The sequence below is a fragment of the Chlamydotis macqueenii genome, chromosome 9, assembly GCF_036417535.1.
Source record: "Chlamydotis macqueenii isolate bChlMac1 chromosome 9, bChlMac1.mat, whole genome shotgun sequence".
In the NCBI taxonomy this organism is placed as follows: domain Eukaryota; kingdom Metazoa; phylum Chordata; class Aves; order Otidiformes; family Otididae; genus Chlamydotis; species Chlamydotis macqueenii.
This window is the reverse complement of record NC_141564.1, coordinates 8,928,783-8,938,467: the sequence shown is the minus strand read 5'-3', so window position 1 is coordinate 8,938,467 and position 9,685 is coordinate 8,928,783. Positions and strand designations below refer to the sequence as shown.

At 44.2% G+C, this 9,685-nt stretch overlaps 1 protein-coding gene across 2 annotated transcripts in view; it reads left to right on the top strand.

The window, feature by feature from the left end:
* Positions 1 to 1,794: 1,794 nt before the first annotated feature.
* Positions 1,795 to 9,685, top strand: part of PPP2R3A (protein phosphatase 2 regulatory subunit B''alpha) — a 55,950-nt gene continuing 48,059 nt past the window's right edge. Inside the window, exon 1 of one of the 2 annotated variants that reach the window (XM_086754557.1) lies at positions 1,795 to 1,859. The gene's annotated coding sequence lies outside the window, so the exon portion shown is untranslated. The remainder of the gene's footprint in view (positions 1,860 to 9,685) is intronic. The other variant, XM_086754558.1, reaches the window with a different exon arrangement.

Genomic DNA, 9,685 nt, shown 5'->3' with positions numbered 1-9,685 from the left:
GCTCATTTCTCACACTCCATGTGCCACTTATCCCAAGTGAACTGGTGCACAGTAAAGTCTCCAAGTTTTTTTAAGTTGTAGTATTTTCGTTGTTGCGCACTATTCATTATGCATCTTAACGTCCCTAATTTCACTGTTCGCTGAGTAAAACTGCTCTGAACTTCCCACAGCAGTCAGACCATAAAGAAAGGCAGTGTCGTAGTTCAGCCCCAGTCGGGACCAGTCATGCTGCTGTTTACAGGGTAAGTAGAAGCAAGTTAACGCTTAACTGTGTAATTGTAATTTTGTTCAGTCCTCCAAGACTGTTTGAAAAAACATGTGACTGAAGTGCAGCTCTCTTCCACCACATGACTAACGCGTTTGGCTATGGATGGGCTTTCCAGTCAATCCCTTGCCCTGATGTGGTCGTGCATGTCTCTTGTGTCTGGATGTCCAGTCCTACAAGAGAGAACCTGCACTTCTCTGAAGTGACTGAGTGCGCATCCTGTCCTGTGCGACAAGTGAAGGAGCTGTGAGGCCAAAAGAGGAGAGTCCTGAGAAACAGGCTCAGAGCAGTGGATTGTTTGGGTGGGAGGTATTTGCCCTTTTGGCTGTTGCCTGCCTGCACTGACCAGTAATGTTTTTCCGGTTTTTTTTTGTGGTTTTTTTTTTTTTTCCCTGGCCTAACTATGGTAACTTAAAGCCAAGGAAGCAGTTCAGTTTTCCTCTCCAGAGAAATGAGGAAGAATGAAAGGCATCCTAAGGGGCTGTGGATGACAGGGTTGCTTCCCTCATCTGTGAGAACAGAATGAGACGGAGACTTTCCTGTCAAGTGCTTTCTAGCACTTTTAGATGATACTAAAAGATCTCTACCACATTTAGAAGATGTTAAAATGAAGAGGAACAGTGAAAGGATCTTGCTGACTTCTGGGGTGGAATAGTGGCAGAGAGGGGAGGTACAAGGGAGAAGTGGTGGGAGACAGTGTATGTGTTTGTGAAGGAGAAGGAGATAAACTGGAGGTGTGGGAGACAAATCTGATGTGTTCCAGCTGAGATTTTGCGATGTCCCTGTAAGCGATGAGAGATCATGGAGTCGCAGGTTGGTGTGCATGCGTGTGACAGAAGGAAGATGGTGCTGCAACCACCTTAGAACAGGATCCCATGAGGGTGGCCTACATTATCGCAAGACTTACCTACAGCAACGTTTTGGTGTCTTTGGGCACTGCGTCCCTCAGTATTGTGTCTAATAATTACTGCAAAACACACTGCCAACGCAAGGCCCTCTCCGGGCCTAGCCGCTGAGGCGTGGCAGCTGCCTTCCCCCTTCCACCTGCACTTTGACTCTTTTCCTTCTTAATTTTTACCTTTTCTCGGCGGCACCCGTCATACCGCTTTGCTGGAGGGCACCACCAAGGGCCTCGAGCCAAAGAGGGCTGAAAACCCTCCGAAGCCAAGAGATGAAGCAACCGACTTGCTGGATTTCTCGACTGGCTGAGGGAAAACGAAAACCACCGCCCGGGACGCTGCGTCCTGCCGAACCGCAGGCCCGGCCCGGCGGTGAGGCGAGGGACCCGCCGCCTCCTCCTCACGGCGGGGCCGGCCGGGCGGGGCGGTGCGCGGCGGCTGTGGGGAGAGGGAGGGGCGCGGCCTTCTCCCCCCGCCTCCTCCTCCTCCTCCTCCTCAGCGCGGGCAGCGCCATTCCGCCGCCCACTCACAGCCCGGCCTCGACCTGCGCGCCCGGGGCCGCCCGCCCGCCCGCCCGCCGCGCCTCCGGGGCGGGGCCCCCCGCCGCGCGGAAGGGGCCGGCCGGGGCGGGCGGCAGAGCGCGCCCGGCGGCGGGAGCGGCGGCGCCGGCATGGGACGGGGCGCTGCCCCGGCGGGTAGGTGCTGAGGGGGGGGTTGTGAGGGGAGGACGGCGCGGGGCCTGGGGCGGGCGGTGGGGTCGGTGCCGAGCGGCCGCCGGCTCTCCTCGGTTAGGGGCGGCGGTTTTTCCCCTCAGGGCCCGGCGGCAGGCGCAGGTGCCGGGAGGGCCCCGAGGTGTGGGACGCCGGTGCGTTGTCTGTCGGTGGTGAACCGTGCCGGTACCGGCGCTGACAGGGTCTGGGTGGGAGAGGCGGGCCGAGGGGCCCGGCCCGGTGGGGGCCGCCGTCCCGGGGTGGGGAGTGGTGGGGACGGGCGGGCTGAGCCGCCGCCGTGCGGAGCGGTGGGTGAGCGGGGCTGCCAGGTAACGCGGGGTGGAGGAGAGGAGACACTGCTCGCATCGCTCGCGTTTGGTGGTGTGGAGGCCGGGACTATGAATTGTCTCAGAAGAGTTTTGACAGAGTGCTGAGAGGCATAACGGCTTTTCGGCACGGTGATCCGGGTGCCGTTTCCAGTTCGAGATGTCCCGAAGCTGTTAGTTGTGGTACAGCGGGAGGTTAATGCCAGTGAAGGATCATCTCTGCTCAGACCGTTCTCTTTGTGTGAGCGCTTGTCCCAGGACCTTTGGTCCTCTTCAGTGCAGATGTTAATATATGGTCATAAAAGTAGGATTTCAATTTTTTTTTTCAAATTATTTCTTCATGATCAATAAAGGGAACAGCTTTGGCTGCAAGGCTCCTTGGTTCATAGGCAGACAAATCCAAGATTAGGTTGAGCATAAACTTGTAAAATTGAGATTGAATTACGATTGGAATGATTTACTGAAGGATGTGTTCCTACTGGAGTAATTATCTCTGAAGGTCATCACAGACTGTGCTGGTCTCAAGTAATGTAAATATTTTTAAGCCCAGGACTAATTTTATTACCTCTGTTCTTCACGCTGAAGAAGGAAGCCCTGGAAGATGTGCTGTTTTGTGTCCCCATCTTGCCTGTAAAGGCAGGCTAGCAGCGCGAAGGGAAGAACTCAAGAGGCAGGTAGTGCCCAAGCTGTTTGCTATTGATGTGCTGCCTGAAAGGCTGGATACAATTTTCTTGGTGGTGGTCTCATAGCTTTACCTGGCATGATCTGGTACCTGCTTCATAAATTTCCCAGGTGTTTACTTAATCAAGAGAAGAGGCAGCTGTTTTATTTCTTGTGAGTCTCTGAAGCTTGGTAGGTGTGCTCTCACAGGTTATGTAGGGGGAAGTTATTTTTGTGAGAACTTTGATGAGACTGTCAGTGTTATTAGGCTTCTTTGTTTTGAAAAAATATGTATTTAATGTCTTCTGGATTCTGAAAAGTTGAAGCAAGAGGCAGTGGTTTGTTTTCTTTTTCTGTATTTATGTATCTGGAACATTGTGTATCAGATGAGACTGATTTACATTTGGCTTAATACAAAATAAAAGAGAAAAGTTGACGTTCCCTGATGGCACATAGCCAGTTTCCACTACCTAGTTTGCAACCACTGTTGTGCGTCATGCTATTTTGTACTTGTAATTTGCACAGAGGTGCACCATTAAAGGTTGCTATGGGCAAAGTGCCTGAAGCTAAAGTTGGCCAATGTGTGACTGCCAAATACTGCAGAGATGGTGAAGCATCTATTTCATCTCCTTCAGCTTGCTGCCGGTAGCCCTGGAGGTGTAAATATGATGCTGCACAGTGGAATCTCTGTTTTCCTTTTTTTTTTTTTTTTTTTTTTTCTTTTTTGGTGAGGACCTTTCTCTGTCTTTCCTGCAGACACCTCTCACCATTTGAATTACACAGAAAACATGACTTTAAACAGTAACTCTGAACTTGGTGTGTCTTGTTCCAGTACAGAGGTTACTCTGCAGCCTTGTTTCACTTCTTTCATATAAATGTTTTCCAATACTGTTTTTACTTAAATGATTGCATGCTGTTCTTTCCTCCATAAGGCTAGGTCTCCTCCTGTTACACAGAACTGAACATTTCTGGAGACTTAATTAGAACTTGTGTTTTGTGCTCCAATTCTGGCAGAAACTGGACAGCAAAGTAGAACTGTGGGAGGAAGGGAATTTTCTCATTCATAATTAAGGTAGTTAAGTGCTGTCTTAAAGAACTGGTTTCATGTGTGTTATGGTACAAGCTTCTTCCACCAGACCTCTGCTGCTTATGTCCTTGGATCTGATTTGCAGGGTTTCTGATGTACAACTGGGCAGGTGGTGTGCTTTGAGTGTGAAACACTTCATAATCTTGTGTACTTTGGAAAATCAGGCCTTGAGCACCAAAAACGGATGAATTCTCTTTGCCACAGTGCTTGCAGGGTAAAATGAGGATAACGCTGGAAAATAAGTTAATGTTTAAGTAATATGTAAATACTATTCTGATGGAGAAAATAATAATTCTGATTGCAGAATTGTGTGTGAATAGGATGCTGTAAGCAATACCTGAGGTCACAGATATAACAAGCAAGCTTGTTAAAAATAACTCTTCATTTTAATCAATATTCAGATTCATGAATGTGAACACTGCTGTTCATTCAAATTAGAATAAGGGAATCTTTACATTTGCACATTGGTTTTCTGGTTTTTTGTGCGTATCACTTGTCTTTTTAATCTGCTTCTGTTTAAATACACAGGGAAAAAGAAAATAAATGGAAGTTCTTTTTTCATTTTGTAAAGCTCCCTGAGTTAGTAAAGATACATGGGAAATTACTTCCTCTGTCTTACTGAGATGTCAGGCTAAAACTCCCTTAATTTTCCTTGGTAGAGGGAAGGGGATAGAAAAGTTAGGTTCCTTTAAATTACGTGTTGCTTAGATCACACTGATCTGTGCCTCTGGTGTGGCTTATCAAAGTCATAAGCAGTAAAAGCTGTAGCAGTGCCAAACTTCTTGAATGCTGGGACATGCTGCACCTTTTGGCATAATTTGTTAGATTTCAACAGCTGCTCCTCTTCAGAGTGTGAGATGGAGGCTGGCAGGAATGGGCTTGTGGAAGGTATGACTGGTGGAAATGACTGCTTGCTCTTTACTCCTGTGATTATGCCTCAGAGGAGGGGATGGGCGTGCAGCGCAGAATCGGAGCGTTTCTCCCCAGCTTGGCATTTCACTGTTCTCATCGCTGACCTATGGAAGAGCTGTAGTGCTCCAGCTGGGGCCTGGTGTGGGCTGGGAACTGGGAGTACCCTGGAGAAATGGACTGTCACCTTAGACAAAGAGAACTTTACCAAGAATCTTGAATGCGTGAGGAAATAAGTGAATAAAAAGTAGTGTCAGACACAAAGAAGTCGGATAGGACAACAATGAGAAATCTATGAGCTCTGAATAGATGGGTAATGGATGAAAAAAAAAAGTCTTTATTTGTTGTAAAATAACTTTTTAATTTGATCCTGCAGATTGTTAGCAGACAGCTAGTCTGCTACGGGAGAAATTTTACCTAACTTGCAAGGTAGTTTGCAGGTAGTTGCAGGTTTCAGGGAATCTGTAGATTGTAACCTCAGTATCAACGAAGGTTAGTGACTGAGGGAAAGCCATCCTGGACACAACTTTTCCTTTGTTACTTTGACAGTAATAAAATCACTTTAATTTGTGTGAAGTAATTGAATACTGTTAATACTACACTAACCAATTACAGGGAAAGTAAATGTATCTTGCTAGTATGAAATTATCTTTTTCCATATGAGGTTTTAAACAGTCAAGAGACATATTACTTAATCAAGCTCTTTCTGACCTCTGCCCTGAGCCTTGTTGATTATGTGCTTTTCAGTCTTGTTCACCTCCAGTGTTTTCTGGTTGGTCATCTTATTTTCTGTTAGCATGCCAAAACTCAGTTAGGCTTATTCTTCCTATGGTTTTGATTTTGTGGTTTTTTGGGGGGTTTTGTTTGTTTGGTTGATTTTTTTAACTCATGCCTTGCTAAGCTTCAATGTGTGTTAATATATTGGGAGTCTGCTAAATGAGCTAAGATTAAATGGTAGTTCTTTACAGATGTAGGGATGGAACAATAATTAGTTGGCAAATTATTTATACTTTACAGATTGATGTTATGTGGAAAAAATTGTGTGAGCTTTTACTCTCTTGCGGTCTCATCTGTCTAACTGGAAACCAGTCTCATGGGACATAAATTCCAGTCTGGTCAGTTTTAGTTCCAGGTCTCTGTACAAAGGGAAAGTTGAAGAAAGGTGTTTCAGAAAAGCTGAAAAGGGTTGAATCTTGCTTGATATTATTAACTGTCCTCCTCCTCAGCTGATACCTATAATGATCAGCTCTGCGAGGCCCATGCATTGCCTCTCCACAGCAGAGTTTCTAGCATACTTATGTTCAAGGACTCTGTATATGGATGTTTGTGAAGGGCATAGCAGCACGGGAATATTAGATAACCCTGTGACTTCGCCTGAAGGAATTGCGCTGGATAATACTGCATTTGCTAACTGAAAGTCAGTATTTTAGAAAAATAGTTTAGGGTCTAGTGCTAGGTTTATTTTTTAAAAATGATGTGACTATTGTTATTGATACCAGACCAAATATTTTTGAGTGTTGATCTTGCTTTATGTTGCTGCTGTAAACGTGGAGAGGTTGGAAATGGATTTCCTAATGTAAAAATTGCCTTCTCCAAATCCATACTGACTGCGAAGCAATATTTACCATCCTGTCATGAATGGTGATTCTCAAGGTCATGTCTACTTGGAAGCTTGCCTTGATAAGTGCTCCCATTGCAGTGACCTTCATGGTTCCCTGCAAGAATGCTGAAGTCCAGCTTCAGCTGGTAAAGTTGAATGGTCTGAAGCTATTTGACAAGAAGGCACAAGTGAGTATTCTGATGTTTTTGGATTTTCAGAGAGAGTTTAACAAAGTTCTTTATTAATGCTTCTTAAAGAAAATGAACTTCCATGGAGTAGGAGTGTAGCTTTTTCAGTAATTAATACCTAGTTAAGATATAGGAAGAACTGTCAGTTTTTTCTGGTGAAGAGTAATCACTAGTGTGATCCCAGGGGGATCTGTGTTCAGGCTTGTGTTGCTCAACAGAGTTATAAATGATCTGGAAGAGAGGTTGAGTAATGAAGTGACAGTATATCCTGAGAATCACAAAATTAGGGTAGCAGGAACAAAAGGTTCTCACAGTGCTTGCTTGTAGGCAAGTGGTACTTGATACTAGCAGATACAAAATAGTGTGCACAGGGAGAAACAACTAACTGTCTGTGCAGTGATGAGCTCTTAAGAATCTGTGCCATTCGGGAAAGAGATCATAAAACTTTGTGAAACTCTCAGCAGCAGTCAAAAAAAAAAAAAAGGCAAATCGAAATGACAGAGGTCTGTAGGAAAGGGAGAGGGAGCAAAACAGAATGCCCTGGTATAAATCCATGGTATGTTTGTGTAATGAGTAACATACCTCTCTGCAAGTTAGGGACAGACATTCTCCCCTCTCCAAAGATTAGGGAAAAATACAGAAGAGCATGATTGAAGCAGCTTTTGTGAGAAGAGTAACTGAATGAACTGAGACTTAGCCTGGAAAACACTCGATGGGAAGTAGGATGGATCAGAGGAGGGACTAGGACAGCAATCAACAGCCGTGAGAATATAAAGCAATTGTTTCCTGTTTATTTTGTCACTTAAACATGGCAAAAATGGAAGGGCATCAAGTGGTGCCCAAGCAAAAGGTGGTAACTTTTGACAGTATTGAAACATGACTCCTTGGTTCCCCAGAACCTTTCTGGGTCCATGGCATCCTTTGAGAAGTTTCACAGGTTAACTGCATGTGTGCTTGTTTTAACCTGCTTCCTGTAGCATTGCTTGATTCCACCTAGTTCTTATGTTGGAAGAGAAGGTGAGCAATCGACCCTATTTACCCTTTCCGTGCCGTTCATGATTTTGTAGAAGATGATCATCTTCTTCAAAATCTTCCCAACCTGAAATGTCTGGTCCTGCTCAGTCATTCCTCATAGACAAGCTGTTCAAGACATTTGGATCGTTCTTGTTGCCCATCTCCTAACCTCTCCTCTGAGGTGGTATGAAAATTTTGCTCTCTAAGAGTGAATACCTTCCTCTTGCATAGAGCATTCTACCAGTAGGTCCCTGCATACTTTACAAAGGACAATAGTATCATTGTTTCACCTTGAAAGATAGGTAGCAAGAGGGACAGGAGGTATGAATTAACCCAGGTGGTCACGAGAGCAGACACTTGAGAATGTATTTTCTGAAAATAGTGAGGCTTGGAAGGAGAAAGCACCATACAGTCATAATAGTTTTTTGAAAGGCAGTTAAAAAATTCATTTCTGAATGCGGTTCTCATCCTTTCTGGATATTGTGTACAGTTTGGGTTCCTACATCTTAAAAGTGTGTAGTTGAACCAGAAAATCTTATGAGGGGCAGTGGAAATTATCAAAGGTGCAAAATGGCAAACTGAGAAAGCGAGAACTAATAATCCTGGAAAAGAGAGAGGCAGAGGGATGACATGTAATTCTGTAAAATCAGGAATGCTGTGGACTGTGCGCGTAAAGGGCTGGTGTTTGTGTTCTGTTTCAGTACAAGATCTTGATGTATCGATGCTGGTGAGTGACAATTGAAAGGGATGGTAGGTGAGGGAATGTTTTATCAAAAGATGTTCTGGATGCAAAAGGTTTCTGTGAAATCCTGGGGTTGCCCAAGCACATGGGAAGGAAATCCTTTGAAGGTTACTGAGTACACAGAAACCACATCCAGCTTCACAGCTCTCATGAGCTGAAAACAGCTGGAGGCCAGGAGAGCACTCCTAGGAGATACCATATATCATTTTCTAATACTGAGCATTGGCATATAGTCACTGTTGGAGACAGATACAGTTGTTCCTGTGTTCTTGTTTAATACTGAAGGATCAAATGTAACTTGTTATCTCAAAAGTAGATATTTTTTTTTTTCAGCTCAGTGGGGTGATTTTCCTTTTGAGGAGTCTGCCTACCTGAATTGCCTATAGAGAGCACCTAACACTTCATTTCTAGGTAGCTACTTTAAATTAGATTAATCCTACCTTGCTTTTATGGTTGGGGTTTTGTTTTTGTTTGGCTTTTTTGTGTTTTGGGTTTTTTTTTATTTTTTTATTTTTTTATTTTTTTTTGCAAGAACAATAACAAATTACAGACAGAATTCAGAAAAGGACTATAGGAATTCCTTTGAAGACAGCTCTCTCCTAGACTCTCTCTGGCAATCCCAGAAAAGGTTAAGGGGTGGTTTGCCTGTAGTGTGTCGTACTTGCAGGTGTGGAGATATCTCTTCCTGAAAATTTTTAAATTTAGCTTAAGAAAGCCTGATACCTGTTTGCTGGAACTTGATGTTGAACATACTCAAGTTGGAAACAGTGACTCCTTTTATAGTGCATGTAATTAAATGTTGAAGCACTTGAGCGTATGAAGAAATGTACTTTGGCTCAAATAGGAGTTCTCAGTTTGACTAGGTCAAATCCTCTCATCTAGGTTATGGAGGGAAGTCAGAATTTATAGCCATCATGGTCCATTGCAGTCTCTAAAGCATGAAACAGTTTGATGCTAAGACTTTTTAAAACTAAGCTTGGGATGCCTTGCCAGTGTAAGTGGTGTAAGTACCTCTAATCCTAAAACTTTACAGGTGCAATTCTAAATGATTTCTTTTAGTGTAGCTGAAATGTATGCATGTGTGTCAAATTCCCACTGGTCACGAGGACTGAAAAGTTATCACAACTGTAGTTCCCTTCTAAGTCCTGTGTACAAAAAAGTCCTTTTGGATTAATGATGCATGCTGCCATTAAGGGCATTAAAATGTTATAAGCTGTAAATATGTAAGTAGTACAGGACAAAGGAGCAACTCAGACGGTTGGATTTTTTTCTCCTGAACTTCTTC